We start from the raw sequence: 16111 nt of genomic DNA, 5'->3' as shown, positions 1-16111 counted from the left end.
GATCACTAGAAGCATGCAAAGTCCTATCATTTTTCTTTTTCTTCCTTTTAGAAGGACTAGGTGCATCCACATTATTTCTCTAAGAATATTGCTCAATTCTCTTAGGGTGGCCTTCAGGATACAAAGGTTCCTGGGTCATTTTACCACCTCTAGTCATAACTCTAACAGCATAATCATTATTCTTACTATTCAATTCATTGAGCAAATCATTTTGAGCTTTAAGTACTTGTTCTACTTGAGTGGTAACCATAGAAGCATGTTTACTAATAAGTTTAAGTTCACTTTTGACATTAGCCATATAATCACCCAAGTGTTCAAGCATATTTGAATTGTATTTCAATTGTCTACCAAAATAAGCATTAAAATCTTCTTGCTTAGCCATAAATTTATCAAACTCATCTAAGCATAGGCTAGCAAATTTAGTAAATGGGATTTCAGCTTTATCATATTTATAGAGAGAATTTACCTTTACTACCTGTGTCGGGTTATCAAGACTACTAGTTTCTTCAATAGGTAATGGATTAGGATCATATGTTTCTTCAACAGACGGTAAATTAAGACCATGTATTTCTTCAATAGGAGGTAAATTCTTAACATCTTCAGCATTAATACCTTTTTCTTTCATATATTTCTTTGCCTCTTACATATCTTCAGGACTGAGAAATAGAATACCCCTCTTCTTCGGAGTTGGTTTAGGAATAGGTTCAAGAGGTGTCCAATTATTTTCATTTGTCAACATATTATTCAATAGAATTTCAGCTTCATCCGGTGTTCTTTCCCTGAAAACAGAACCAGCACAACTATCCAGGTAATCTCTGAAAGCATCAGTTAGTACATTATAAAAGATATCAAGTATTTCATTTTTGTTAAGAGGATGATCAGGCAAAGCATTAAGTAATTGGAGAAGCCTCTCCCAAGCTTGTGGGAGACTCTCTTCTTCAATTTGCACAAAATTATATACATCCCTTAAAGCAGCTTGTTTCTTATGAGCAGGGAAATATTTAGCAGAGAAGTGATAAATCATATCCTGGGGACTACGCACATAACCAGGATCAAGAGAATTAAACCATATCTTAGCATCACCCTTTAATGAGAATGGTAATATTTTAAGGATATAAAAGTAGCGAGTTCTCTCATCTTTAGTGAACAGGGTGGCAATCTTATCTTATATTTACTAATTGGAGGCACCATTCAAGTCCTCTCATTAATCCACATCATCAAATTTAATTACACCATTGGATTTTAGAATTTACATTCTGGATAAAAGGAAAATTTGCGTAACATAGATGGTCTCTGTCCCACAAAAAAAGGCATCTGACACGTCAACATTAGTTTTATACAAATGTAAAAAAAAAGTATGCCTCCATCCATAAAAACTCCAACAAAAAAGGCTTCCATCCATAAAAAACATGCAAAGGAAGGAAATAAATCTGGACCAGAAAAAGGAGTACTTAAAAGACTGCATCACCACGTATAATAAAAAGAGTCATTGACACGTCCAGATTCCAAAAAACATACCCACGTCCAGGACACAAAATCACGTGCCTTCTCTTTCGAAAATTATGACTTTATTAAACAACAACACTTAGTTAGTTGGGACTAACCCCACACGTATCCTATATACTTAAGAAGTTCATCCCCACTAATCTATTTATCTTAACATGCAGAATATCCACATCAGCAGCCTTCCACATCAGCAACCCACCCATGTCAGCAATTCATTTTTTCTCTGTTTCAGTTAATGGTATGATTTTTTGAAGTAAATGGTGTGATTTAATTTAGTATTGGCTCATCTTCATGTTGGTCTGTAACCGATGATGCATCGCCTCTTATCCTGACTCCCCACAACCCCTCCAATATAAATAGCTAGAGTAGCGAAGGATCTCCTGCGACAGTTCCGCCTGTCGACGTGTTCCTGTTGTTCTATAACCGATGACGCATCGCCTCTTATCCTCGACTCCCCACTACTCCTCCGCCGGGCCATCCGCGTCCTCATGGCCATTCCTATCCCCCGCCCAATCTCTTCCCCTTCACGATCCTTCTTCTCCCCCGCTCTACAAATATCTCTCTTCCATGGTATGAGAGGCTATGCTTGAGCGAAGCGATGGAGTAGCGAAGATTGCGAGGTTCGGTTGGGGACAGATGGGTGCTCCCTGTGCAGTGACCTTTCCCTCCCTCTCTCTGTACCAGATTCATTTCTCTGATCTTCAAGTCATTTTTTCCTACAATCTCCCATATCCCCGTGTGTTTAGTCGAGATGACTGCCGTGGAGACATGGTCCTTACCTTTCGTCTCTGACTCTATTCTGGCCAAGGGAGCTCCGACGCCGTTGGGGAGATTGGTTCTGGTCGGTTCCACCGGAATTAGACCAGCCACTGGTGCGGCGTCAGGCAGTGGCGCAGGGCTGCAGATCTGCGACGAGAGGATGACCTCAAGAATCTGGACCGTGCTGCTATCCAGCAACTAGCCGCGGCCAACATGGGCTACCTCCACATCGGCTGCACAGCCGCCGGTGCATGCTGATCCGGCCACCTGCGCCACAGCAGAACAATGAGCGACTCCTTCTTATCCTTCCCACTACTACTGTATGTACGTCTTATCCTTATCCTTCTCTATGGATCGGTCTCTATTAGCTTCTGATGGTTACTTACTTCACACAGCCCAACCCATTTGATTATCTTATCTCGAAGCATTATTATTTATTTATTTGTCAGCAAAGCGCGAACTGCAGTTTTTAGTTTGAAGTGTCATATCATAGCAGGCATAAGGAGTAACAATTAAAAAAATTAAGAAGACACAAGTCGCTAAGTTAGCAAAGTTTTGGTTTCAAGTGTGATCCCTTTTCTCCAAAAAAAAAACAGAAACCGGTAGCATTTTTTTTGTTTCATATGGTATCCATCTAATATTTTCAGGAGTATTCAAACTGAATTCGAGGTGGAGAAAAAACTTGGTACACTGATTTTTTATTTATTTCTCATTTGAGGGCTCTAGGTCATGTCTATCCGAAACATTCAAGTTTGGAGCTTTCGGATCGTACTTCAGAAAGAACATTTAGTTACCGCCAAATTCTTCTCATGCATGTACAGAAGATCGACAAATGTAAGATACTCATTTTATTGTTATGTAATTCAAAAAATCTGTAATATGTGTGATATGTAAATACGGCCAAGATTGTAATGACTTTTGTGAACATCTTATTGGTTTAGATGATTTTACGAAATTGAAACCTTTCAGCCTAACCACAGGTATACCCAAAAGGTTAAGTTGTTATTAATTATCATTTTTAGGTGGTTATAAGCTGTTATTATTTACCTTTTTAGGTGGCTTGATTTTTTTTCTAAATGGTCGAAACATCATTTGATGTGATGAGAATTCATACATGACATTTCTGCATTAGTACATTATTTGTTGTCACATGCATATAATATATTTGGTATTTTGTTCAAAAAATTCATTGCTACAAATTCCCGCCGCAAAGCGCGGGGTATTATCTAGTTAAAAGGAGAATCCACGTACAAATTTAAAACAACACGTGTCTTCTTCCATGAAGAAAAACAAAAAAAAGGAGCTAACCCACATGTAAAAAAAGAGTCCTTTAAGACCCATGTCCAATTCCCACACAGAAAAATGCCCACGTCCATTCCCCTAAAAAAATACCCACGCCCAAGACCAAAAAACGTATGGCTTCTTTCTTAAAAAAGAAAAAAAGATTTTAAAGAACACGTACAAGATGGGATTGAGCCCACATGTATTAAAACGTGAGTCCTTATGATTAAAAAAAAAGAGTCCTTATCACCCACGTCCACATGTAAGAAAAAATACATCCACACCCAAGATAAAAAAAACCAGGTGCCTTCTTCCATGAAAAACGAACAAAATATACATACAAATAAGTGATCGTTGGCTGTCTCCCAATCGTGTTCCTCTCCAGCCTTTTAATCTCACTTTTCCAACTACGACAATCCATGTTGTAAATTAACTGTGTTCTGCCTCATGCTTTGAATCTCACTTTTCAAGATCAGGAATCCATCATGTATATGTAAGTACATGATCTTACCCCACGATGGTGATTTAGCACATAAGATCCTATCGAGCAATCTTTAATGTATACTAATGTACATGATGTTATCCCATGATATGTTGATTTAGCAGGTATGATCCACTCAAATAGAAGGAGCTAGATGAACTATGAAGTTGTTCTATTTTCCTTTTTGGCAATTCAATCTACTCCCTCCGTTCCCAAATACTTGTCTTTCTAGGCATTTCAAATGGATACAACATATGGATGTATGTAGACATATTTTAGAGTGTAGATTCGTTCATTTTGTTTCGTATGTAGTCACTTGTTGAAATCTCTAGAAAGACAAATATTTAGGAACGGAGGGAGTATCATACATATGATTTACTTTTATTTATACTAGCTCTGAAAATAAAACACTCATAATATATATATTATTTGCTACAGTATCACATATGTTGGTAGAAAACAATGGACACTGTTATCCATACAAATCTATATCTATCTATCTATCTATCTATCTATACCTCTACTAATTTGTGACTTCCAAAAAATTCTCACGTTAATTAGATTTTACGAGCCGTTCATCTGGTGGGACCGAGTTATTATGGTGTAGATTAACCTATCTAATCCTTCACAAAGGGCCCACAATCCTTTGTCGGTTTTAGAAATAGAAAAAAAAGGCCAACATGACTCAAACAGATGCACGTTCATGGTTTCAGGAATAGAAAAAAAAACTTGACTCAAACAGATTTACGTAACTCTTGTCCAGATTCGCGTGTGTCATATCTGTAGCCGGATGGACTCATGCCCTCTCCACGTAGGTGGATGCATCTCTCCAACCCATCGTGGAAAACAGATCTCCCCTAGGTACCTTCGCAACACCGCGTCTCCGAGGGACTTCAAGCGGCGATCGATGTTCCTAATCGTCTGCCTCACACGTAATATACCAGATTACGATTACACTGCAATCCAATGATGGTGGCTGACTTTTTGGCAGAAGTGTATCTTCTATCGATCACAGTCCATAATTGTGCTCCTGCTTTGATGAATCTGGCGTCTAGCACAACAGTAGCTCGGCCGATGTTTGACAAAGGATCGAGGAGGAGGCATATTGGGTTGCCCAGATTCGGCAGCGGCAAAATCCCTGGGTACCAAATCTGTTGGAAGGTTGCGATGTCATGAGCCCATCGTCCGGTCAGCTGATCACCAAATTGCAGCTCCTCGCTCACATCTCCTTCCACCTACCCTTCAGCGCCTTTCTCGATCTGTTGCGTTTGTAGCGGTACGTGAACGTATGAGATCAATGCTCAGCATCAAGTGGGCATACTTTGTGCAGAAGCCAGGATGGAAGTGCAACTGCATGCATATCCGTGAAAGATGTTGTGTAGCAGAGGCATGAATGGTGGTAGCCGGGGAACCATCGACAGCGACAGAGCTTCACGGCTCTTACGAACGTGTTTCCCATTGAAACCTGCAAAGAACTTGTGGCACGACGGTTTGCCTCTCTGATGTCATCGAGTTCATCCTTGGTTGTCCGTTTCCAACTCCACAGGCAAGTAATCTATCTTCAATTTTCTTAAATTTTCTGCTTTGTTTTCAGTACGTTGGACTCATGAGGAACCCAATAAATTATCTTCATACCTAGCATCTAATGAAGAAGAAATTCACCACGTACATGCCCATCCAATTATTACTTCAGGACTTGATTAAGTTGTACGGATAGCAGCCGACCAGATTCAGTTGGGGTGACGACATTGTCTCTTGAAAATCCTTATTGAAGGTTAACCAACAGATTTAAGGGATGTACTACGATGCAACGCCATAGAGCACGATGCCTGCTGGTCACTATTTTGGTGTCATGTTGATGTCACGCATCCATGAGAAACCTGTGCATGTATGGCATCAAGCCAAATCCGAAGGTCCTGCTGGAAGCATATACCGACAATGAGTACGTTCTCTACGATCGCCTAAGAATTAATTGTTGTTTTCCTATAGAGGATTTGGATGTTACATGGTTTTATAATGTTTGATAAATATCTAATTATATGCACCGCACTATGTATCTACTTATTCTGCCTTTTTGTAATATTAAGTAAAGGCATTAATTGATGCCTAGAAGTTCTTGGTTTGGTAAGCAGACAAGAAAAGGACATGGCAAGGATTCTTATGTTTATGTGCCTTGAGTATTTAGTGTCTTTGTACTATATTACATGATCATATTCCTTCTCCTAGATGGCACCATTTTTTATAAGGCATCCTGCCGTGGACACTAAGGTGATGCTTAGGTGGCAAGACGCCCTGGCAGCGCCTTGCAATTACGCTCGCTTTCGGCGCTTAGGCGTTAGAGCTTTGGGAGCTCGCCTTGCCGCCATGAAAACCATGATGTGCACACAACTCCGATGAACATTTAGACCCTATATACTTGAACCTTTCCATTTATATGTGCTGTAAATTCTTATGATATAGTTTGAAATTTAATTATACATTATTATAAATGCGGTATGATTGACAACCCCTACAACGTGAAACTTCAGATGTGCATTAGGAGATCTCCTCCCAAGTTTACTTAATGTATCATGAGGGTTCTGCTATCTATATTGTGTAATATTATCTTCAGTTATGATTTCTGGGTTTGTACATTTTGCCATCAACACCAAGAATATCTTATCTGTTATATGTTAAAGATCATCAAGTTTCATTTTCCACCCAATATCGTGGTATGCTAGCTATTCACCATGTACAACCATATAGGTTTAGCCTGTTATTATTTTTGATTAATTTCTTAGGTGATATGAACCACTCAACATATGTTGTTGTGTTAGCAATGTATCCAGCAGAATGATGTACCTTGGATCAATACATTTATTGTGAGGTTGTCTTTGTCCTTCATTTCACTAGGACAAGCTTCAAGCTGAGTCCCATTGTCATGCTTCCATATGTTGTCTTCGGAAGGGCCTCCAATAGCCACCAACGATGAGGGTGTGTCCAATTGTGCGCTTTCACGGATTATACACAATGCAAGTACTCCCTTTGATAAAGGTACTATTGCAGAAATCTACTCTAACTAAATCAAGATCTGTAAAAAAATTGCATAGTACCATACGCATCTATTTGTAAGCTAGGAGTGGCATGGGGGATATTTAATAATATATTTTTTAGGTTAAATAAGGAGTGCAAAGTCTTGATGTTGTATGATGTATGTGATATGACCATCTGAAGCTCACTAGCTCCTCTGATTTCTGAGTTTTCATTACATTACTCAGTAAATATATTTTAATCATGTAAGATTTTCAAATATATTATTTTAAGCATCCCTTCATGTGAGAGGGCAATTTTTTTGGTATGTGAAAACGGTGACCGCTATGAAATTGTGGATTGAAGATTACATCTGTAGGGTTAGAATTGTTTCGAGCCATAGCGTGACTCAAACTGCTAGCCATATTCTAGTGATAATGTTCTTTGAAATTTTGTCAATATTTGTCTATCTCAGTATATGCAAAAATTTAATTCATACAGAAGAGAGGGTACACAGGCTCATGAGTAATGACTAAGATTCAAAATGTCCAAATTTTGCATTAAAATGTAAACGCTAAGAACATACAAACATATGCTAATACTAGATAAAATTATATTTATCTTCCATGTGTCCATTCGATGGGCCCAGCTCATAGTAACTCAAGTGGACAAAAAAATCTATCATATTATTCCAAAAGTCTTTCCACGTCTACATCTTCTAATACAAACATATGTTAATACTAGACAAAACTATATTTATCTTTACTGTGTCCATTGCATGAATAGTATAATAACATGAGATTTTAACAAAAACTTCATTGCCAAATAAATTTTGAAGAATTTTCAAAACAAATCACTTTTACTTTTTATATTTATATAAGAGCCTATGCCACCTTCTATATGATGCATATTTATATTTTGCTAGCGAGTGCGAATGCACGGGTTCCTGACTAGTATATTCTTAAATACTCAAACTAAACTAGGTGCAATCGAATGTTCTTGAGGGACAACTTCGTTTTAAAAGTTGTACACATGTGAAATCTAATTCGCGAAGCCAATGGTTTTAAGATCAAATTCTACCGTAATTCTGTGGCAAAAAATGAAGATGTAAGTTCTTTAGATAGAGAAAAGGAATATATATATGTTATAATTGGGGCTCTTGATCATATACCTTTTAAAACTTATATATCATGAATACATGATAGAGGCAACACCATTTATATTTGTAACCATGTTGTCTAGCAACATAATCCTAACAATCAAATAATAACATGTTCATATTACTGTCCATCAAATAATAACATGTTCATATTACTGTCCAACATTTCTAATTGGTACCTACTTTGTCATATTTAATATTATAGAAGTGCTAGCACGTGCAGATGCACGGGTTAATGACTAGTATCATTTAATTTAGCAAGGTGTGTCACAACAGTTTCAGATTCATAGCCATGAAAAGGATCAGATTCAACAAAAGTAATTATATCAGGATCAACAGAGAATTCATAATCCTTATCAGTAACACAGATAGGTGAAGTAGCAAAAGCAGGGTCAGGTTTCATTCTAGCATTTAGAGATTGCTGATTCCATTTAGCTAATAACCTCTTGAGTTCGTATCTATCTTTGCAAGCTAAAATTGCTAAAGAAGCTTCTTTATCAAAAACATAACCCTTAGGAATAACAGGCAAGTCTTCCTCGTCACTTTCATCAGTATTATCAGGTTCAATATTTTCAATCTCTCTAGCCCTAGCAAGTTGTTCGTCAAGAAATTCACCAAGTGGCACAGTAGTATCAAGAATAGAAGTAGTTTCATCATAAGTATCATGCATAGCAGAAGTAGCATCATCAATAGCATGCGACATATCAGAACGAATAGCAGAAGCAGGTTTAGGTGTCGCAAGCTTACTCAAAACAGAAGGTGAATCAAGTGCAGAGCTAGATGGCAGTTCCTTACCTCCCCTCGTAGTTGAGGGAGAAATCTTGGTTCTTGGATCTTTCAAGTCCTTCATAATGATAAGCAGATATAAATCCCAAGTGACTCAAAGAATAGAGCTATGCTCCCTTGCAACGGCGCCAGAAAATAGTCTTGATAACCCGCAAGTATAGGGGATCGCAACAGTTTTCGAGGGTAGAGTATTCAACCCAAATTTATTGATTCGACACAAGGGGAGCCAAAGAATATTCTCAAGTATTAGCAGCTGAGTTGTCAACTCAACCACACCTGGAAACTTAGTATCTGCAGCAAAGTGTTTAGTAGCAAAGTAATATGATAGTAGTGGCAATGATAATAAAATGTAATGATAGCAAAAGTAATGTTTTTGGTATTTTGTAGTGATGATAGCAATAGCAATGGAAAAGTAAATAAGCGAAGAACAATATATGGAAAGCTCGTAGGCAATGGATCGGTGATGGAGAATTATGCCGGATGTGGTTCATCATGTAACAGTCATAACCTAGGGTGACACAGAACTAACTCCAATTCATCAATGTAATGTAGGCATGTATTCCGAATATAGTCATACATGCTTATGGAAAAGAACTTGCATGACATCTTTTGTCCTACCCTCCCGTGGCAGCGGGGTCCTTACGGAAACTAAGGGATATTAAGGCCTCCTTTTAATAGAGTACCTGAACAAAGCATTAACACATAGTGAATACATGAACTCCTCAAACTACGGTCATCACCGGTAAGTATCCTGATTATTGTCACTTCGGGGTTAACGGATCATAACACATAATAGGTGACTATAGACTTGCAAGATAGGATCTAGAACTCTCATATATTGATGAAAACATAATAGGTTCAGATCTGAAATCATGGCACTCGGGCCCTAGTGACAAGCATTAAGCATAGCAAAGTCATAGCAACATCAATCTCAGAACATAGTGGATACTTGGGATCAAACCCTAACAAAACTAACTCCATTAAATGATAGATCCCATCCAACCCATCACCATCCAGCAAGCCTACGATGGGATTACTCACGCACGGTGGTGAGCATCATGAAATTGGTGATGGAGGATGGTTGATGATGACGATGCCGATGGATTCCCCTCTCCGGAGCTCCGAACGGACTCCAGATCAGCCCTCCCGAGAGGTTTTAGGGCTTGGCGCTGGCTCCGTATCGTAAAACGCGATGAATCCTTCTCTTTGATTTTTTTCTCCCCGAAACACAATATATAGAGTTGGAGTTGGAGTCGGAGGAGCTCCAGGGGGCCCACGAGGTAGGGGGCGAGCCCTAGGGGGGCAGACGCGCCCCCACCCTCGTGGACAGGTGGTGGCCCCCCTGGCCTTCATCTTTTGCATGTATTTTTTATATTTTCCAAAAAGTTGCTCCGTGAAGTTTCAGGTCATTCCGAGAACTTTTGTTTCTGCACATAAATAACACCATGGTAATTCTGTTGAAAACATCGTCAGTCCGGGTTAGTTCCATTCAAATCATGCAAGTTAGAGTCCAAAACAAGGGCAAAAGTGTTTGGAAAAGTAGATACGACGGAGACATATCACTCACGGACTCGATTACATAGAGGGATCATAAAGCAGAACTCACAACTAGATCATACTAAAAGTTTATTCTACTAGATCAAGATATTACCAAAAGGATCGAACTAAGATGAAAGTGATGGTGATACGATACCGGGGCACTCCCCAAAGCTTGGCAGTTGCCAAGGGGAGTTCCCTTACCCATGTGATTATGTCTCTCTTTTCGGGGATGGTGATGTGATATTCTTGGTGATGATGCCCCTCAGGATACGATTCTCCTCCTCGAGCTTATTGACTTGCTACTTGACGTCCATTATTTCCTTTCGGAGTTTTCCTGTAACAGCCAAAGCTCCCTGCACCCAAGGGTGCTGCATAGCTGCGGGAGAACCAGTGACACTCTTCTTCATATTCTCATAAGAAAGAAATCTAACATTGGAAGGGATAACCGAGTTTGGAATAGCTGAGCTCTGCAGTTCTCCCATTTTGAATCCAGCTCGGAAGCAGGAAGTGACTTCTTGATCCTCTTCCATGGAATCTATGATCTTCAAATCCGCCTCCATCTCTTCCTCCGTTGCTGGCCCAAAGGGGTCAACATTGTTGTTTGTCATTGGTCTCGGTGCCGGATGAGACACCCGGCTCTCCCCGACTGACTCTTGCGAAGACATCTTGCTCTAATCTGCAGCAGCAACAGCTCGAAACACAAACAGAGGATAATTGCGTGATACGGGAGTCAAAACCCCCGTGAGATTATATAATGAATTTTTACCGTCCAAAATACGTGTCGTGTAAGAAAACGGAGTCCGGAGAGCGCACGAGGTGCCCACGAGGTAGGGGGGCGCGCCCAGTAGGGTAGGGCGCGCCCTCCACCCTCGTGGAGGCCTCGTGTCCTTCCCGGACTGCTTCTTATTTTTCTATTTTTCTAAATGTTCCAAAACGGAGAAATATTGCCTTAAAACAGTTTTGGAGTCGGTTTACTTACCGTACCACATACCTATTCCTTTTCGGAGTCTGAAACGTTCCGAAAAGTGTCCCCTATGTATTCCTCCGGGGTTGCGGTTTCAATAATATTGGTTTCAACATTTACGGGATTACCTGAGATATAATATTTGATTCTTTGACCGTTCACCACCTTTGGATTTGTGCCTTCAAAGTTGTTGATTTTTATGGCATCGGAACGATAGACCTCCTCGATAACGTAAGGACAATCCCATTTAGAGATAAATTTTCCTGCAAAAAATCTTAAACGGGAGTTGTATAGCAATACATAATCACCTACATTAAACTCACGCTTTTGTATCCTTTTATCATGCCATCTTTTAACCTTTTCTTTGAACCACTTGGCATTTTCGTAGGCTTGGGTTCTCCATTCATCGAGTGAGCTAATATCAAATAACCTCTTCTCACCGGCAAGTTTAAAATCATAATTGAGCTCTTTAATAGCCCAATATGCTTTGTGTTCTAGTTCGAGAGGTAAGTGACATGCTTTTCCATAAACCATTTTATACGGAGACATACCCATAGGATTTTTATATGCAGTTCTATAGGCCCATAATGCATCATCAATTTCTTGGACCAATTCTTTCTAGACCTATTGACAGTCTTTTGCAAAATTAATTTGAGCTCTCTATTATTCAATTCTACTTGACCACTAGACTGAGGGTGATAAGGGGATGCAATTCTATGATTAACATCATACTTAGCAAGCATTTTACGGAAAGCACCATGAATAAAATGTGAACCACCATCAGTCATTAAATATCTAGGGACTCCAAATCTTGGAAACATAACTTCTTTAAGCATTTTAATAGAAGTGCTATGGTCAGCACTACTAGTTGGAATAGCTTCTACCCACTTAGTAACGTAATCAACAACAACTAAAATATGTCTATATCCATTAGAGGCAGGAAAAGGTCCCATATAGTCAAAGCCCCAAACATCAAATGGTTCAATAACGAGTGAATAGTTCATAGGCATTTCTTGACGTCTACTAATATTACCAATTCTTTGGCATTCATCACAATATAAGACAAACTTACGGACATCCTTGAAGAGAGTAGGCCAATAAAAACCAGATTGCAATACCTTATGTGCAGTTCTATCTCCAGCATGGTGTCCTCCATAAGCTTCGGAGTGACACTTGTGTAGGATCTGTTCATGTTCATGCTCAGGTACACAACGTCTAATAACACCATCTACTCCTTTATAATGATGTGGGTCATCCCAAAAGTAATGTCTCAAATCATAGAAGAACTTTTTCTTTTGTTGGTATGTGAAACTAGGTGGTATGAATTTGGCAACAATGTAATTAGCATAATCAGCATACCATGGAGCAGTATGAGAAGCATTTATGACATTTAATTGCTCATCAGGAAAGCTATCATAAATAGGTAGTGGGCATCAAGAACATTTTCTAACCTAGACAAGATGTCTGCAACGGGGTTCTCACCTCCCTTTCTATCAACAATATGTAAGTCAAATTCTTGTAGCAAGAGAACCCATCTAATAAGTCTAGCACTACAAAAAAAAGACACATCCGTGACATTTTGGGCCGAACGAAATTTTTTTCTATCATACATATGACACTTCTATGACGATAATTGTGAAAAAACCCGGTATCATCATAGATGTGGTGGGCTCCTACTTCTATGACAAAAAATCATGACAGAAAATGGGCTTTTCGTCCTGGTCAGGCCGGAGACGCAGCTGCATGACATTCTTTGGGCCGTCCATGACGGAAAAAACCGTTGTAGAAGCGAGGGGGAGGAAAATTTCGGGGAGTTCCCGTTTACGGTGGGTGGTCGGGGGCCGAGCGATGTGCGTTTCTCTCGTACACGTAGGCACGTGTGTGCGAGGAGTTGGCTCTATGAACCTGAGCGAGGCGTTGGAATCTAACTGAACCCGAGCGATTGCACTGCAGGCTACGCGTTACTGAAGCCGAGCGATCGGTCGATGGCTATTAACTAAACCCGATCGAGCGATTCCTTCGCTACTGCTGCTAATTGAAGCCGATCAATTGGATGAACAGTGAGCGTTGCGGGGGGGGGGGGGGGGGGGGGGGGGGGGGGGGGGGGGGGGGGGGTTGGATGAACAGTGAGCGATGGCGTTGCCTTTGGATGAACAGGACCCCGTGGTGTGGTTGAGGGCTGGATGAACAGTAGACGATGGAGGGGTACCCGTGGAAGGGTGGCTGAACTGGACCCCGTGGTGTGGAGGACTGGATGAACAGTAGACGGTGGAGGGGTGCCAGTGGAGGGGTGGTTGAACAGTAGCCGGTGGAGTAGCGCGCGGTGGAGGCTGGATGAACAGGAGCCCGTGGAGCCTGGAGGAGGTCGACGGTAGCCCGGGGAGGCTGGAGGAGGTCGATGGTGGAGATGAATAGTATCCCGTGGAGTCCCGTTTTGCGGTACGACACATGCCTCCCGATGAACAGGACCCCCATTTCGACCGTAGGAGGTCCGTTTCATCCATTTTGCGGTACGCCACACCCCTCCCGATCAACAGGACCGCCGTTTCGACCATAGGAGGTCCGTTTCATCTGTTTTGCGGTATGCCACACCCCTGCCGATCAACAGGACCCCCATTTCGACCGTAGGAGGTCTGTTTCCTTCGTTTTGCGGTACGCCAGACCCCTCCAAATCAACAGGACCCCATTCCGAACATAGGAGGTCTGTTTCCTCCGTTGTGTGGTACGCCAGGCCTCGTTTCCATCACCTGTTTCGTCCAAGCCCTCCCGATGAACACGACCACGCATTCCGTTCTGACCCAGCCGGTTGGTTCCCACGCGTTCCGTTGCCTCCCGATGAACACGACGCATTCCGTTGCCTCCCCATGAACACGACGCATTCCGTTGCCTCCCCATGAACACGACAACGACGCTGTTTCTCCTTTCCGACCCAGCCATGTACACGAGCCCTGGCCGTACGTATGCGCGAGTAGGCATTCGAGACCCCACCCGTATGTACACATACGTGGCCGTATTTTCTTTCTTGCACCCTGGCCGCTGTACGTACGGGTACATGCTACGCGCGCGCCTCTACTACGACACGTACGCGCCTCCACTACGACACGTGCGCGCCCCTACATCCACCAGTATATATGTATGTACACGTTCGCGACCAGAATGACAACGCTACGTACGCTTCGACCAGGTGGGTCCCGAATGTCAGGCACTTCCTTGCCTGCGAAGATGTGGCTGGTGGGTCCCAGCAGTCAGGGGGGCGAATCGTTTTTTTGCCCGGACGCACTTCCTTGCGTGCGAAGATGTAGCTGGTGGGTCCCAGCAGTCAGGGGCGAACGTGATTTTTGCGAAATACGGTGGCCCGTCCGGTGGGTCCCCGCTGTCAGGTGGAGGAATAATTATTTTGCATGTAATAAGGAGGCACTTCCTTGCTGCGACCGTGGACCCAGCTGTCAGCCTCGCCACGTACAGTCCACGTCCGATGGAAGCCGTTCCTTGACCATGTTGACCACGCCGCGCCGAGAGCACCAAGGCGGTGGACGATAGCGAGGCCTAGGAAGGGGACGACGCGGAGCCGGGGAAGACGCGGCAGTGGATGCCCGCATGTAGAGGAGTACGAGGGTTCACTGGTTCCCTATGGTGTGAGGCTACCGTTGCCGCAGAATAACAGGGGGTGTGGGTGAGTAGAGGGATGGCCTGGCCAGTGGTGGGAGTAGTAGGGGGCGGTGAGGCCTCCGCCGCATCGCAGCCGACCACGGGAGGCAGGAGCACGAGGCACGACCGGAGCTGGTTTGGGCGGCTAGAGCAAGAAGACCAGAGGTTGAAGAAGCACTACGGCCATTGGATGGACATCATACGGTCACTGGAGCTAGAATCGTGCATATTGACTAAGTTGACAAAGCCCTCCGTCCCCGTCAAATTAGTAGGCCCACAAGTCAGCCTGCCACTATATTGGGTCCTAGCTAACAAGGGGAGTATTCATTTTTTTTGTGCGTAATAAGGAGGCACTTCCTTGCGTGTGAATATATAGCTGGTGGGTCCGAGCTGTCAGCGGCGGTAACGTTTTTTTTCACGAAATACAGAGGCTCTTCCGGTGGGTCCCTGATGTTAGGTGGAGGAATCATTATTTTGCGTGTAATAAGGAGGCATTTCCTTGCGTGCGGCCGTGGACCCAGCTGTCGGCCTCTCCACGTACAATCCACTTCAGATGCATGTCTGTCGTTGACCATGTTGACCAGGCCGCGCCGAGAGCACCAGGGCGGTGGACGACGGCGAGGCCTAGGAAGGGAACGACACGGAGGCAGGGAAGACTCGGCAGTTGTTTCCCATGCGGAGGGGAGTACGACTGTACGAGGGTTTACTGGTTCGTTTGCTGTCGCCGGAGAATAACAGCAGGTGTGGGTGAGCAGAGGGATGGCTAGGCCAGCGATGGGAGTATGGTGGGGCGGTGAGGCTTGTGCGGTAGCAGAGCCGGCCGCGGGGAGGAGGCAGCAGGCAGTCCCGCCGGCGCTTGTTTGAGCGGCTGGAGAAGGAAGAGCAGAGATTGAAGAAGCACGATGGCCGTTGGATGGCCATCCAACAGTCACTGCTTGTGCGTCAACCTTTTTTTAGGAAAGCCTCAACTCTGTGGAAA

Source organism: Triticum urartu, chromosome 7 (genome assembly GCF_003073215.2).
Source record: "Triticum urartu cultivar G1812 chromosome 7, Tu2.1, whole genome shotgun sequence".
Taxonomy (NCBI): Eukaryota; Viridiplantae; Streptophyta; class Magnoliopsida; order Poales; family Poaceae; genus Triticum; species Triticum urartu.
Note: the sequence above shows the minus strand (reverse complement) of the source record.